Source organism: Chiloscyllium plagiosum, unplaced genomic scaffold (assembly GCF_037043375.1).
Source record: "Chiloscyllium plagiosum isolate Xiang-an unplaced genomic scaffold, Cpla_swu_hap1 HiC_scaffold_15, whole genome shotgun sequence".
NCBI classification, from domain to species: domain Eukaryota; kingdom Metazoa; phylum Chordata; class Chondrichthyes; order Orectolobiformes; family Hemiscylliidae; genus Chiloscyllium; species Chiloscyllium plagiosum.
The window spans coordinates 19,510,968-19,528,292 of NW_028270153.1; positions in this window are offsets into that span (position 1 = coordinate 19,510,968).

The following is a 17,325-nucleotide window of genomic DNA, read 5'->3' on the forward strand; positions in this document are numbered from 1 at the left end:
AGCTGTGATCGAGCGCAAATTGCATTAGTAACCTTGATACATTTCTTTGAATTGCTACAGTGCAAAAAGAAGCCCTTCGCCTTATCGGGTCTACACCAATCTTCCAAGGGGCATCCCACTCTGATCCATCCCCAACCCCATTCCTGTAACCCCACATTTATCATGACCATCCACCTTGCTTGCACATCTCTGGACATTACGGGTCAATTTAGCATAGCCAATTCACCTGACCTGCATGTCTTTGGGAGGAAACCGGAGCACCCGGTGGAGGCCTACACAGACAAGGGGAGAACATGCAAACTCCACACAGACTGTCACCCAAGGCTGCAACCGTCCCGGGTCCTTGGCACTGTGAGACAGCAATGCTAATCACTGATCCACAGTGCCATGATTGAAAGATCCCACAATGGTCTCTAGTGGCTCCTTAACATCCAATGCAGCTGTCACCTTGACAGCCATCAGGATAAAATGGCCACCCATTCCTTCATGATGCAGGTCCCGATCCAGCAGTTGGCATAGTTCAGTGCCAGTGACACAGGACATCCTCAGTCTTTAACAACATTCCACCTTGTTCATCTAAAGGAAATGGCAGTGAGGGTGATACACTCTAGGCCTCCTGTATTTTCTTTGTGCATTTTGAGGGCACTTTCAACTGCAATCTCTTCATGTGGAGGCTGTTCAGTAGCCGTTGGAGGTTATTGCTGGTCCTGAGTTTGCTGTAGCATCTGTTCCTCTTCCAATTCTATGTGTCTTTGTTGCACACAGCAAGTGAATATAGCCCCAGACTTGGCTGAATCCAGCTGTCAGGAGAGTGCATGCCAAAGTATCATACCATTACATGGTACTTTGACATTGCACCTAATTCTGATGAATGTGTCAGCAGTTATATCACAAAGAGACAGTCGGAGATTATAAATGTTCTTAATCTAAAACCATGCTATGTTTTTCTATAACCTCTACCATCGAGGAGGAGGTACAGAAGCCTGAATGCAAGCACCAGCTGGTTTTGAAACAGTTTCTACCCTACTGTTTTTAGAATACTGAATGGACTCTCAAATTCTTAACATTCGCCTGTACCCTGTGTTTTTGTTTTTGCTGCTGTTTAACTATTATTTACTATCTATGTTACTTAATTCTGTGATCTGCCTGTATTGCTTACAAGACAAAGCTTTTCACTGTGCTTCGGTACACGTGACAATGAATTCAATTCAATTCAATTCAACAAGATAAGTAAATTGCTACAATGAATAAGAGTAAATAAATATAATATGATAGCCATTACAAAGACATATTTGCAAAATGACGATGGCCAGGACTTGAATATTTAAGGGTATTTGACATTTTGGAATGCCAGGACTAAAGCTATGTAAATAAAGAATGCAAACAGTACAATAATGAGAAATGATAATAATTCAGAATCAGAATTTAAAACAGGTTTGGGTGGTGACCTACAAAGCAAAGATAAAAGGTGAATGCTGAAAAATGTTCATGGATCAATAATATCTATGCTGTTGGATTGAGAAATAATGGGGGAATAGGGATTGTAAGAAAGATACTAGAATTATTGTGGGAGATTTTAATCTTCTTATAGATTGGTTGAAGAGTGAGAGGGGAAATATTTAAAAGGGACCTAAGGAGCAACGTTTTCACAGAGAAGATGGTGCGTATATAGACTGAGCTGTTAGAGGAAATGATGGAGGCTGGTACAATTACAACCTTTAAAAGACATCAGGATGGGTCTATGAATAGAAAGGGTTTAGAAGGATATGGGCCAAGTGCTGGCAAATGGGACTAGATTAGGTTAGGATATCTGGTCGGCACAGACGGGTTGGACTGAAGGGTCTGTTTCCGTGCTGTACATCTCTATGACTTTAATTAAATTGATAGAGGTAGCCCGGAGGACAAGTTCTTGGAGTATATTTGGACCATTTTCTTAAGAAATATATGCTGTAACCAATAAGGAACAGGTTATTTTAGATCAGGGAATATTTAATAAAAAGGTTGAATTAATAATGTCATTCTAAAGGATCCTCTAGGGAGAGGTGTTCACAACATCATAGAATTTCAATTTCAGTTTGAAGGTGAGAAATCTTAATGGAAATTACTGCCTCAAACAGAGAACAGAGAAGGATGCACCACTATGTCTACTAAGCAAGTTAAGGATGAAATCAAACTGAAGTGAAACATGTACAATGTTGCAAAGATTAATGGTGGCCCAAAGGTTCTGGGAAGAAATTGGATGATAGCAAAATTGATTAAAACAAAAAGGGAGAGGAATAGGAGTTTGAAGGAAACTAGCAGGCTATGTAAAAAGAAAAAAAAGCTATAAACATTTAAACGGGAAAGAGTAGACAGGGTAGGGCTAGGGAATTAATAATAAAGAATGAGGAAATAGCAAAGACTTTGAACAAATATTTTGTACGTGTTCACAATAGAAGATCAAAAAAAAACTGAAGAATAGTTGAAAATCAAGGCAAAAGAGATGGGGGAATTTAAAATAATTATGATTGTGTGGGAAAAAGTAGTAGGAAAATGAATGTGGCTGAAGGCATACATATCCCTGGACATGCATTCTCGACTATCACCGGCTGTAGTGATAATGGATGTTTTGTTTCTAATCTTCCAAAATTCCCTGGATGTAAAGGTCTCAACAAATTAGAAAGCTGTAAATGTACCTACACTAGTGAAGAAAGGAGGGAGACTATTTCTTACATTTGACATGATTGTGCCAAAAATCACAAGTAGGGAATTAGAGAGTAGTGAGAAACATGATCCAAAATGCATAATAAGGGGTTTGGCAAATCTGGGGACTTGCAAAATCAGATATCTTGGAAAGTATTATCTCCGTTCTAAAATATCATGGCAATTTCACAACCAGTTAGCAAGTTTCTGCCCGAGAACCATTGCTAATGATTTATGTTCTTAAGGTCCATACTGTATCCCTTAGATTTCTGCCTATTCCACTCTCATGATAAAGACAAATACACTGTTATTTTCTGAATTCTGCTATAGATTTATTGCTTATTAGATGTTAGCTATTAGTTTATTCAAAGCTGCTGTAGTGCTGGCTACAGCAGGTCGCTCAAATAAATTCTGACTCAGAGATGTGCTCCAATTTTATTAAACGTTCAGGCAGGATCTTCCTCATGGATCTTGAATGCAGGATCACATTGGGATCAGAAGCCCACGTCATGTGGAAAAAAATCACTCGTCTGTAATTTTCACTCGGTTGGTGAAATAATAGCCATAAAATTAAGGATAGCATGTGGCTCTGAAAGCTAGAGAATCAATATAAGTCTCTTCATCTCATGAGAAAAGGCTGTCTTTGCAAATAAGTGAGTGCAAAAGTGTCCTCTCTTAGAAGTGCTCTCTCTCTCTATCTCGATCTCTCCCCAACTTCTTTAACTTCACAAATATATGTTCTTTGCACCTTTGTGGAAAACTGCAGTCAGCCTCTGACAACAAACTACCCAGATGTGGTTCGGGTTGTTGATGGGTTTGGGGAGCAGAGAGGAGTGGGGGGAACAGGCTGACATCAGATACCCTACATGTCAACTGGCGACTTGAAGTTTCACAATCACCCAACTCTGTCCCTGCCTCATAGGAGCCTACAAGTCCCACAACTAGATATTTGAGAATTTAATTATTACTGCTAAGACATCATTGTTTACCATCTCAGCAGAAGAATGCCGATACACCAAAATATTGTGCAGACTAGCAAAAGCTCTGTACCCTCCTCTAAAAATTACATGCAGGAAATATTTGGAGTGTGTTCAGCATTCTTTTCCAGCAAGGGTACACAATGATGTTAATACAGGTTGTTGTGCTTTTGTGTTCCTCTGCAATCTCGCTATAGAAAGTGGCGCTACAGGAAACCTTTGTAGAAAATCACGCTGTAGAAAATAGTGCCATGGAAAACCCAATATACCCATTCAGCAGAAAGTTTGCGTTATGCAAACAACGCCCACACTTGATCAATCGTGTTATAGTCACCTTGCGCTGATGAAACATGCGTTATAGAGAACTACCTGTATGAACACACAAATATTTGTCTCCTAATTCTATTGCAAATAATGTCTAATAGAACTACATCTTTTTGAGGAGTCACAGATGTATCTTCCCTGAAAAGCCAAGGATTGTAGCTCATTCCATATTATAAATTCTATTTGAAAAAGTAAATTTTAAAATGTAACTTTTTTCACAATCTTCATTCCTCTATCACTTTTCTACTCTGATTCTCTTCAATGTCCATTCACATTACAGTTCAATCACACAAAAAGACTTCTCAGAACATGTTAGCACGACAAGGAACATGCCTGCGATAATAGGAAGAGCGCTTGAAGAATGGAGAGAGGTGATTTTTTTTCAGGGAATGACTGAGGGAAGGAGGCAACAAGGCAGAGGTGGGTCAAACTTCCAAAGAATAGGAGTGAGGAAGCAGCAATGAACAAACATAAAGAGGAGAGAGAATCTGGAGATTGAAGGATCAAGGGGATAAGGAGAACTTGGAGGAAATGAGGGCACATTGAAATCAGCACCACATCACTGAAGAATGATAGGTGTGATTTGAAAATTACAAACAAAATTTCTAAATTCAGAGGCAGGTCACAGAGGAGCCAATGGAGATGAGAGTCTGATGGGACTAAGAGTTGAATATTTCTTTATTTGCTTTTTCATGGAGTTTTGTAGTTTGTGCACTATATGCAACAATACAGTATTAGATCAGATTTCTAAGGTGACAGTGCCCTCCAGTGTCACAGCTTGCTGCTGCATTAGCTGCTCTTGCTGCATGGCACGGTTGAAGGAAACAAATGTTTTTTTTCAAATGAAATGATATTTGAATAAAGAAAAGGCAACTTTAATTATTAATAGAAATTCTACACATAGTCCAAATGCAAAAGAATTCATAGAAGAAAATAATTGTGAGACCCCAGCAACAGTGTGGCGTAATGTACCAAAACACTTTCTCACTAACACAATAACTAACTAGAAAATTCCTTTATATTCTTCTACTACAAATCACCTTTACAAAGCTTCTAAAACCCAGGCCTGGCATCAGCTAATAATTATTTGCTGACTTAGATTCATGGCCAATTTGCCTGAAGTGCCAAGTGGATGATCCATCTCAGTCTCCTGTAGAGGCCCCCAGCATTACAGATACCAGTCTTCAGCAAAGTTGATTCACTCCATGTAATATCTACCAACAGTTGGAGGTATTAGATGCTATGGGCCCTGACAACATTCTGGCAATAGTACTGGAGACTTGTGCTCCTGAACTTGCTGCTCCCCTCGCCAAGCTGTTCCAGAACAGTTACAATACTGGCATCTACTCAACAATGTGGAAAGTAGCACAGATATGTCCTGTACACAAAAATAGGACAAATCAACCTGACCAATTACTGCCCCATCAGTCTACTCTCAATCATCAGTAAAGTGATGGAAGGGGTCATCAACAGTGCTATCAAGCAGCACCTGCTCAGCAATAACCTGCTCAGTGACGCCCAGTTTGTGTTCCACCAGGGCCTCTCAGCTCCTGACAGCCAAACAAAGAGCTGAATTCCAGAGGTGAGGTAAGAGTTACATTCCTTGACATTAAGGCTGCACTTGACTGATTGTGGCATCAAGGAGCCCGAGCAAAACTGGAATCAATGGGTATCAGATGGCAAACCCTGCGTTAGTTGGAATTATACCTGGCACATAGCAAGATGGTTGTGGTTATTGGAAGTCAGTCATCTGAGGTCCAGGACATCTCCACAGGAGCTCCTCAGAATAGTATCCTTGCCCCCTCCATGTTCAGCTGCTTCATCAATGACCTTCCCTCCACCATAAGGTCAGAAATGGTGATATTCACTGACGATTACACAGTGCTCAGCACCATTCATGACTCCTCAGATAATGAAGCAATCCATGTTCAAATACAACAAAATCTGGACAATATCTAGGCCTGGGCTGATAAATAGCAAGTACCATTGATGCCACACATTTGCCAGGCAATGGCCATTGCTAATAAGAGATCATCTAACCACTATCCCGCGAAAGTCAATGGTATTACCATCACTGTAATTCCTCACTATCAACATCTTGGGGGTGACCATTGACCTCAAATGGGCTTGCCTCATAAACATAGTGGCTACAAGAGCTGGTCAGAGGCTAAGAATACTGCTAAGAATATTCCTGATGAAGGGCTTTTCCCCGAAACATCAATTTTTCTGCTCCTTGGATGCTGCCTGACCTACTGTGCTTTTTCAACACCACGCTAATCTTGACACTAAGAATACTGCAATGAGTAACTCACCTCCCTACTCCCCAAAGACTGTCCACCTTCTACAAGGCACAAATCAGGAGTGTGATGGAGTATTCTCCACTTGTCGGGATGACTGCGGCTCCAACTACCCTCAAGAAGCTTGACACAATCCAGGACAAAGCAACGCCTTAAATGGCACCACATCCAAAAATATCCACTCCCTCCTCCACTGATGCTCAGTAGCAGCAGTGTGGAACATCTACAAAATGCATTGCAGAATTTCACCAAAGATCCTTAAACAGCTCCTTCCAAACCCACAACCACTTCCATCTAAAAGGACAAGGGATACATGGGAACACCTGCATGTTTCTCTCCAAGCCACTCCCCATCCTGACTTGGAAATATACTGCTGTTCCTTCACTGTCGCTGGGTCAAAATCCTCGAATTCCATCCCAAAGGATTTTGTGGGTCAACCCACAGCATGTGGACTGCAGTGGCTCAAGAAGGCAGCTCACTATCACCTTCCCAAGAGCAATGGGAATGGACAATAAATGCTGGCCCAGCCAGTAACACCCTTACCCCACAAACAAATAAAAAAAAGATTGTTCAACCTTATACTTTCCCACATGGTTAGCTCAAAACCTTATGTTAATCACCCAATAGAGGGCATGGAATTGCGAAGAGGGGAGAAGAGAATAGAGTTGAAAGGTAAGAGGGTGGCAGGGAAGCTGTGAGATGAGTGGAAAGATTGAGAGATGTGGGGTGAGCAGGAGTGAGAAGAAAGGGGAGGAATTGAGTGTGGTAGTGTGTGGAAGCCAGGCATGGAAAGTGGTGAAGGAAGGAGTGCAGAAGGACCATGGGAAAGGAGTGGATGGAATAAATTTCAGGTTTCTGGTCAGTGATTGAATTTATTATCCTCACTGAAGTAGTTTTGATTTGTAACAAAATTAAATTGCTGGAGTGATGCAATGTGCTATTGCGGCCAACCTTCCCTGGAGTTGTGGTTTTGTATGCACAAGGACAATTCCTAAAAATGGGAAATTCAGGAATGACATCAGAAAATGTTTTCAAGTTTACATGATGATGGAAATACAGAACTCTCTTCTAAAAGTTTGAGGATACGATAAATTAATTGAAATTTTCAATACTGATTGTGACAGGTTTTCGTTTGGTTCAGGATGAAGGGACATTGAACAAAGCTAGGTAACTGGATTTCAGGTACAGATCAGCCACAGTCTAATTGAGTGGCAGATCAGGTTCCAGGAATTGACTAACCCACTCCCTTATCCCAGTTTCTTCTCACTGCCCCATTTCCTTGCACCCATTATACACTCTGACCTTCACGTTCTGTTTCAGACATGAACTTTGTTAAAACCAGGGCACAGATTTGAAGGCAGAAACAGTTAGGTTCTTAAATGCAGAGGCAGCAAGTTGGATGGGTGGGCACTTTCCAAGGACATTGGGAAGTTTGATGATGACAGGAGTTTGTAAGTTTTTATACCTACTTTCCTGGTCCATCAGGTTTACTCTCAATATCAATAACCCAAGACAGCTCTAACTATGGAATAGACCCAATGATTTTTATTAAAGCAAAGTACACTACAAAAAAAAACTACAAGAACTTTACCCAGACAATGCTTATAATCGCAAGTGTACCCTTTTACATGGACTTGTCCAAAGATCAGGGGATCAGCCTGTTTTATCTTCTAGCTTTTTGCTCAAATGACCTCTTGTCTGAATTAGCTAATAGTGCTGGAAGGCAAGCATTTTTCAGACTCTTCCCATATAAAGAAACTGTATATTCAAGCATTTACACGATCCAGTCTGCAGTGAATGATCAGATTGAGCATTGGCAAGTTTCACAAACATGGTACATTTTGTACGTTGATCAGTTGCCTCATTAGGATTTGCTTGCATTTCCCTGGAAAGAGTCGTATCATTTGTGCTTAATGAACTTTGACCTCAGCTTTAGCTTGCTTTATGTCATCCAAACATCCGTACAATATTTACACAGTACAATTCCGTGACATTCAGAAATGTAGCTGATTACAAGTCCATATTGTCGCATCTGATCCTCTGTGACTCTTTTAAATAAAACTCCAGTTTTTCCAGAGTTACGATGACAGTTTAGTTCATTATCGCTGACTTAAAATGTTCAGTATAAACATACATATCATGCCTTCAGCATGACACAGAAACACATTAAAACCAGTGACTTTCCTAATTTGTAGGCCATCACCAGGCTTCATGTGTTTTTCTCATTTTGTTCAATTTAATTTAACTTTATTTTGGTTAAACCAGCAAATTTTAAGTTACTGTCCATAGCTTTGAAAAGGAGGAGAGAGACTAAAGTGGGAGAACTATGGGCAGAATCTAATAGGGTCTGAGTGAATGTGGGCTCTGGTGAGATTGGTAAAAAAGGGATGAGAATCAGATAATAGACAAGATCACTCTTAATATCATGTGCAATCGCTCCAGCTCCATGTTTTTGACAAGCAGCCCAAAGAGTTTTGTGTTATTTCTTGCATTGTCATCATGCATACTGATGGGAGAGCTGATGAGGTATTGCGTTACACTAAGAAACATTACAAACTAAATCAAAACAACTGATTGGGAAAAAGGAAGAAATATTCACATTAAAGCCAGCTGAAAGACCAAGGCCAGAGAACAGGATGTAGATATTGTGGAGGACATCACAAAAAACAAAAGGAAGTATGTCCAGTGTGAGGAAAACAGTGATCTAATTGCAAAAAACTCAAGCACTTTGCACACAAGTGATTAACGAGAAGGAAGCAAATAAGATTCTAAAAATGGCTGCTGGATAGAAACATAGAATCCCTACAGTGTGGAAGCAGGCCATTTGGCCCATTAAGACCACATGACCCTCTGAAGAGCATCCCACCCAAACCCACCCCCTACGCTATCACCATAACCCTGCATTTCCTATGGCCAATCCATCTAACCTGCACATCTTTGGATTGTGGGAGGAAACCAGAGCACCCAGAGGAAATTCATGCAGACATGGGAGAATGTGCAAACTCTACACAGTCACCCCAGGGTAGAATCAAATTCAGGTCGCTGGTGCTGTGAGGAAGCAATGCTAACCACTGAGCCACTGTGCCGCCCCAATACATCAATTGATGGTCCCGATGAATCACTTTACACCATACAACAAGCTGGCATTCTCAGGTTAAAATGTTGGCTTTAGCATCAAGCGAGGGTGAAGTGATGGATAAACACTGGTATTTCATGCAACATCATGAATTTCATAGGTTTCCAGACTTGGCTCAAGATGATGACCCAAAAATGAAGCCCTCTAAAGTAAATCGCAAATTAGATGATGGAACAACACTCATGCCAAGAGGTCAAATTAAGTAGCGAGCTCAATGCAATGAATGAACATTGTGCCTTCCAGATTGTAAATGTGAAGCAAAATCTACTCATCACGGCCCTGGCCACTGATAAACAAACAGATCGTACAAGATTACAAAGATGTTTTGTTGGTCCTGGGTGGCTCCTAGTGAAAAGCATCTCGAAGTGGGTGAGAACATGAGAACAACACAGCCTGAGGCCAGATAGGAACAAATTACAGCAGATGCTGGAATCTGTACTGAGAACAACAAATGCTGGAGATTACAGCAGGTCAAACAGCATCCATGGAGAGGGAGCTGATGATGAATTATCTCAAGTTAAAACGTTAGCTTGCTCCCTTTCCATGGATGTTGTCTGAGGCAAGCTTAAAAGACAAGATAAAAGAAATAGAGAAGGAAAGATGCGAGAAAGTAACAACAACTACAGATTGAATTAGCAATGTGATAGTTAATGGTAGCAGATACAAAAACTGGAAAATTGAGGGAATATATAGATGCAAATTATGTCAAAAAATGAGATTTCATTGTCCCCAGGCCGACCATTGAAAAAATTCTGCCAAACCATGAAGTAATTGAGCCCAGTCTGAGGAAGGCAAGAAAAGTGCTCTACTGGACAAACATGAGCCATAAGATTATGGACCACACCAGTCAGTGCATTGCTTGTGATAGCATCAAAGATCCTGAGCAAAACTAGAATTAATGGGTATGAGGGGAAAAACTCTCCGCTGGTTGGAGTCATATCTGGCACAAAGGAAGATGGTTATGGTTGCTAAATAACAGTCATCTCAGCTCCAAGACATCTCTGTAGGAATTCATCAGGGTAGGGTACTAGGCCAAACCATCTTCAGTTGCTTCATCAATGACCTTCCCTCCATCATAAGGTCAGAATGGGGATGTTTGCTGATTGTACAATGTTCAGTATATTTTGTGACTCTTCAGATATTGAAGCAGTCTATGTCCTGATGCTGGAAGAGCTCGATCATATCCAGGCTTGGACTTAAAAGAGGCAAATGACATTTGGGCCACTCAAATGCCAGGCAATGACCATCTCCAATAAGACACCATCTAACCATTGTTCATTGACTTTCAACAATGATGCCATCACTGAATCTCTCACTATCAAAATCCTTTGAGTTATCATTGACCAGAAACTGAACTGGACTAGTCATATAAATACAACCAGTGCAAGAGCAGGTAAGAGGGTTGGAATTCTTCAGTAAGTAACTCACATCTGACTCCTCAAACCCTGTCCACCATCCACAAGGCACACATTAGGAATGTGCTGGGATAATCCCATTTGTCTGGATGAATGTAACTTCAATAACAATCAAGAAGCCTGACACCATCCAGGACTAAGCAGCACACATGATTGACACCACATTCACAACCATCTATTCTCTCCACCGTTGACGTTCAGTGGCAGCACTCTGTACCATCTATAAGATACACTATCAAAATTCCCCAAGGCTCCTCAGATAGCACCTTCCAAACCCAGGACCATTACCATCTAGAATGACAAGTACAGCAGATAAATGGGAACACTCACCATCCTGACTTGGAAATATATTGTTTCCTTCTCTGTCACTGGGAGAAAATCCTGGAACTCTCTCCCTAAGGGCATTGTAGATCTATCTACAGCATAAGGACTGCAACAGTTCAAGAAGGCAACTCACCACCACCTGCCTAAGAACAACTAGGGACAGGCATTAAATGCTGGTCCAACCAATAGCACTCATATCCACTGAATGAGAAGAAAGTAATAACTGATGTGAGTGACAAAATCAAGTTGAAACAGTAGAAACGCATTGCCAGAACTGAGCTATGAAGAATGGAACAGAGTGCAATTGTACAACACTCTCAGTATTGAGTAATGATTTGGAGAAAGTGAGGACTGCAGATGCTGGAGATCAGAGCTGAAAATGTGTTGCTGGAAAAGCGCAGCAGGTCAGGCAGCATCCAAGGAGCAGGAGAATCGACGTTTTGGGCATGAGCCTGAAGAAGGGCACATGCCCGAAACGTCAATTCTCCTGCTCCTTGGATGCTGCCTGACCTAATGATTTGGAGATACCTGTGCTGGACTGTGCTGTACAAAATTAAATATCACGCAACACCAGGTTATAGTCCAACAGGTTTAACTGGAAGCACTAGCTTTCGGAGCGCCGCTCCTTCATCAGGTAGTTGTGGAATACAAAATTGTAAAACACAGAATTTATAGCAAAAGTTTACAGTGTGATGTAACTGAAACTATACATTGAAAAATACTTTGATTGCTGTTAAGTCTCTCATCCATTAGAATGACCATGACAGTTTCACTTCTTTCATATGTAAATGGAAAACCTTTTTTAAAGTTACATTCTCAAGTTAACTGTAACAATTGGCATCAGCCAGATAATATGTTGAAGGTGTTAGCCCCCTGTGTTCTGTTGTCTGTGCCATAATGTTTAGACTGATTCTAAGTTTAAAAATGAATTAACAAAAGCTTACATGGATTTATGCAGCTTTTGAGCAAAGTACAACGTAACTCTGCAAGTACAAATTCACCCCATAAATGTATTTGTGTATGTGTGCATGTGAGTTTGTGTGTGTGTCTGGGATGGGGCTTGTGAGTGTCTGTGAGAGAGAGTGTATATGTGCGTGTGTGAGTATAAAGGGATCTAAGTCTGTGAGAGGGTGCATATGCAAGTGTGGGAGTGTGTGTGTCTGTAGGAGTGTGTGTGTGTGTATGTCTGGGGTGGGGGGGGGTTGTGAGTATTTGTGAGAGAGTGTGTGTGAGAGTGTAAAGGGTCTAAGTCTATGAAGGGTGCATGTGTGAGTTTGGGTGTCTGTAGGAGTGTGTGTAAGTGTCAGTGTACATGTCTGTGTGTGTATAGGAGTGCCTGTGTCAGCGTGTGTGTGTATGCGCACACGCGCCTGGGGTGGGGGGTTGTGAGTGTCTGTGAGAGACAGTGTATATGTGTGCGTGTGAGTGTAAAGGGGTCTAAGTCTGTGAGAGGGAGCAAATGTGAGTTTGGGAGTGCATTTGTCAGTAGGAGTGTGTGTGTGTCTGTGTGTATATAGGAGTGCCTGTGTGTGTGAGTGCGTGTGTGTGTGTATAGGAGTGCCTCTGTGTGTGCGCGCGCGCGAGCAAGCATGTGTGTAGGAGTGTCTATGTATGTATATGGTGCAATGGTGGTCACCTGTAATGTGACATGAACCCAAGGTCCCGGTTGAGGCCCTCCCTATGGGTACAGAACTTAGCTATCAGCCTCTGCTTGGCCACTTTTTGCTGCTGTCTGTCCCGAAGTCTGCTTTGGGGGATGGTCACCCGAAGGTCCGAGGTCGAATGTCCTGGACCGCTGAAGTGTTCCCCAACTGGGAGGAAACACTCCTGTCTGTTGATTGTTGTACGGTGCCCATTCATCCGTCGCCGTAGCCTCTGCTTTGTTTCACCAATGTACCATGCCTCAGGGCACACAGGCACTCCTATACACACACAGACACTCACACACATTCCTACAGACACACACACTCACATATGCACCCTCTCATAGACTTAGACCCCTTTACACTCACACACACATATACACACTCTCTCACAGACACTCACAATCCCCCACCCAAGACACACACACTCCTACACTCACACATGCATCCTCTCACAGACATAGACCCCTTTACACTCACACACACATATATACACTCTCTCTCTCAGACACTCACAACCCCCCACCCCAGACAGACACACACACATACACGTTTGTGTGGGTGAATTTGTCCTTGCAGAATTACATTGTACTTTGCCCAAAAATTGCATGAATTCATGTAAGGTTTTGTTAATTCATTTTTTAAAATTAGAATCAGTCTAAACATTACAGCACAGACAACAGAACACAGGGGGCTAACACCTTCAACAGCGCTCTGAAAGCTAGTGCTTCCAATTAAACCCGTTGGACTATAGCCTGGTGTTGTGTGATTTTTAACTTAGTATTGAGTAAGCCCACATTGCAACTTGGAACCTGTGCTGCGTAATTGTCACCATGATCATATATGGTGTACATGAATGACCAGATAAATTGTGACAAAAGCAGGCACCCACAAATAAGTAGAGAAACTATGGATCAGAAAGAGCTGATCTCATCACTACTACAGAGTAGAGAAAGACCAATAACGCCAGAGGACCACTCTTCTCCAGAAACAGAAAGAGATTAGCAACAACAGTTATAATAGCAGGAGGTAGTATTGTAGTGATAATGTCATTGGACAAGTAATTCAGACCCCCAGATGATTGCTCTGGAGATGTGGGTTTGAATCACACCTTGGTTAGTGATGAATTTGAATTCATTCTGGAATAAAAAGCTAGCCCAATAGTGACCATGAAACTACTCTCAATTATTGTTTTTTAAAAAAACCCATCTGATTCATTAATGTCCTTTAAAGAAGGAAATCTGTCGTCCTTACCTGGTCTGGATTACATGTGACTTCAGATCTACAGCAATATGGCTGACACTTAACTGTCCTCTGAGCAATAAATGCTGACCTAGCATATCCCATGAGAATATTTTTATAGAACAGCACTCATCACAGTAATGAACTCCCACAGAAGAAACATTACCTGAGAAATGAGCAGAAGCCACAGGAAAAGCAAACGACAATGTACGTGTGTGCCAATGCATGTGCAGAGACTAACGAGAATGAAGCTGACTGAAATTAATGAATGACAATTTTCTTGTGACCGTGTATACTGGGTAACTTGTAGCTGCAAATGATAGTGCTTGCAATTGTTTTTTTAAGATGTGGAGGTGTTAGACTGGGGCAGGCAAAGTCAGAAGTCACATGACACCAGGTTATAGTCCAACAAGTTTATTTGAAATCATAAGAGTTTGGCGCACTGCTCCTTAGTCAGGAGAAGTACTGTACTGAGTGTACCAAGTGGTTTGCCATAACCATGTAACTGTTACCTCCGCTATCAGTGTACCAGGTGGTTTTCCATAGTCATGTAACTGTTATCTCTGCTATCAGTGTACCAGGTGGTTTTCCGTCGTTATGCAACTGTTATCTCCGCTATTAGTGTCCTTGCAGGCGATCTATGAGAGCTGGAAACATTTATGACTTAAAAAAAACTGTTATCCAGCTGGATTGGGACTGAATTTAATATGGCCCCATTCCTATCTTTACAATCATAGCTGCGCAATCACCTGCAATGGCTTCTCTTCCTGCTGCCACCTTTGCTGTCCCCAAGTATCAAACCATTGGCTGCCTCCTATTCCTCATTTAAATACTGCCTCTTTGCACCAATGTCTGAGAACACTGCCTCAGTTTCCACAAGTATGTTAACCACACACAAATCACCTCTTTCAATTCTTTTGCTCTCTTTAACTTATCACCCTGGTGGTCCAACATCCAGTACTGAATGAGCAGGATTTTCTTCAAATTAAGTAATTGAAAGACCAAAGCTATTGTCTTCAGTCTCTGCTAGCTTCTTGAGCCACTGACTGACTCTGTTCCTCTTCCTGATGACAGAGGCACAGTTCCAACCTCGGTCATTTTTGACCCCAAGATCAGCTTCTAACTACATACCCAAGGCTTCACTAAAACCGTCTATTTCCAATTCAGTAAATCAGCTAACTTGATCCCTGCTTCAGCACATTTACAGCTGCAACTCTCATTCATGTTTTTCTCATTTCCAGACTTCACATTCCTGGCCAGACTCTCACATAGCACCCTCATAAACTGGAGGTCATTCTTACTGATTCACACCAAGTCCCATTCACCTATCATCCTTGTGCTTGCTGATCTATCATGGTTCCCCATTAAGCAATTCTCTCTCTCCATTTTAAAATTATCATATTTGTTTTCAGATCTCACTGTGGTCTTCCTATCTTCTGTAGTCTCCTCCAATCCAGGAATTTTTCAAGATGTCTGAGCATATTTAATTCTGCCCACTTGATCATCCCAACTTTAATCACTTGCCCCCTAAGACACACTATTAATTCCTTAAACATCTCCACAAACCTTTTATTTTGCCCTCAAGGTAATTCTTAAAACCCATCTCTCTGACCACTAATTTCACTCTGCATGGCTCTGTGCCAAATTATCTTTGCAAAGATCATATGGAACATCTTCGGCCATTTTGTTATTCTGAAATCAGTACACAGATGCAAGTGATTGGCATGACAGGAACAGAGGAGCAAATCTAATTAGACCTATGTAGTTTGGAGATCAGTTTGTCATATTTCTTTCCCCACTGCATGTCCATGACTAGCAACACTCTGTACTGAAAGTGGAACCTCAGGGGGAGAAAGTGGGAATACACCATTTAGAAAGAGGATCAGTAATGATTCTATTGAATGGCACAGCAGGCTCAGAAAGTCAAATTACCTACTGTTGGCCATAGATTTATTTAAAATTATTGTCACTTGTACCTAAGTACAGTGAAAAATGGGGTAATGTCACCAAATTCTGTCGCCACCTTTGATTACAGAATATTACTAAAACTGAAACAAAGTTGAAAGTTCATCTTTCCCTCTCCGCTCCTCCAGACGTCGCCATCCAACATTGTCCCCAGGATCCTGGCAATATGCTCCTTTTATACCGCTAATGACACGTCACGGGGGGTCCCACACCACCCCTGTCCAGCCTGTACTGATATAGCCTCCTGTCACAGAAATTAGTTTGTAATGCAAAACAACCTTGAAATATTCGATGCACCTGTGTTGCCTGAAATTGGCATTGTCCAAGGAGAGGAAAGGGACAGAGGGTAAACCAGTCACCATACTTGTTGTTCATTACCATCCAGTGGCCTCCTTCCACTTCTGCTAATGTACATTTGCAAGGGTTGAGGACTGAATCAAACTTGACCCTCCTAGTCCTACAAATCAAATAGACTGATAGGAGTCTCAGCGATGAGTGAGGAAACAGAGATGGGTTGTGGCTATGAAAAAATGCAGCTAACTCTTCAAAGGAGAATGAATACAAACTTACAATATTACAACCTCTGAGTCTTCATTTAGAACATAGAACATTCCAGTGCAGTACATGCTCTTCAGCCCTTGATGTTGCACCAACCTGTGAAACCAATCCGAAGCCCATCTAACCTACATTATTTCATTCTTGTCCAAATGTCTATCCAATGACCATTTAAATGCCCTTAAGGATGGTGAGTCTACTAATATTGCAGGCAGTGCGTTGTACACCCCTACTACTCTCTGAGTAAAGAACCACCTCTGACATCTGTCCTATATCTATCAGCCCTCAATTTAATGCTATGTCCCCTCGTGCTAGCCATCAGCATCTGAGGAAAAAGGGTCTCACTGTCCGCCTTATCTAACCCTCTGATTATTTTATATGTCTCAATTAAGTCACCTTTCAATCTTCTCTCTAATGAAAACAGCCTCAAGACCCTCAGTCTTTCCTCGTAAAACCTTCCCTCCATAGGCAACATCCTAGCAAATCTCCTCTGAACCTGTTCCAAAGCTTCCATGTCCTTCCTATAACACAGTGACCAGAACTATACGCAATACTCCAAGTGCAGCCGCACCAGAGTTTTGTACAGCTGCAGCATGATCTCATAGTTTTGAAATTCAATCCCTCTACCAATGAAATCTAACACACCATATGCCTTCTTCACAACCCTATCAATCTGGGTGGCAACTTCCAGGGATCTATGTATATGGACACCGAGATCTCTCTGTTCATCTACACTACCAAGAATCTTACCATCAGCCCAGTACT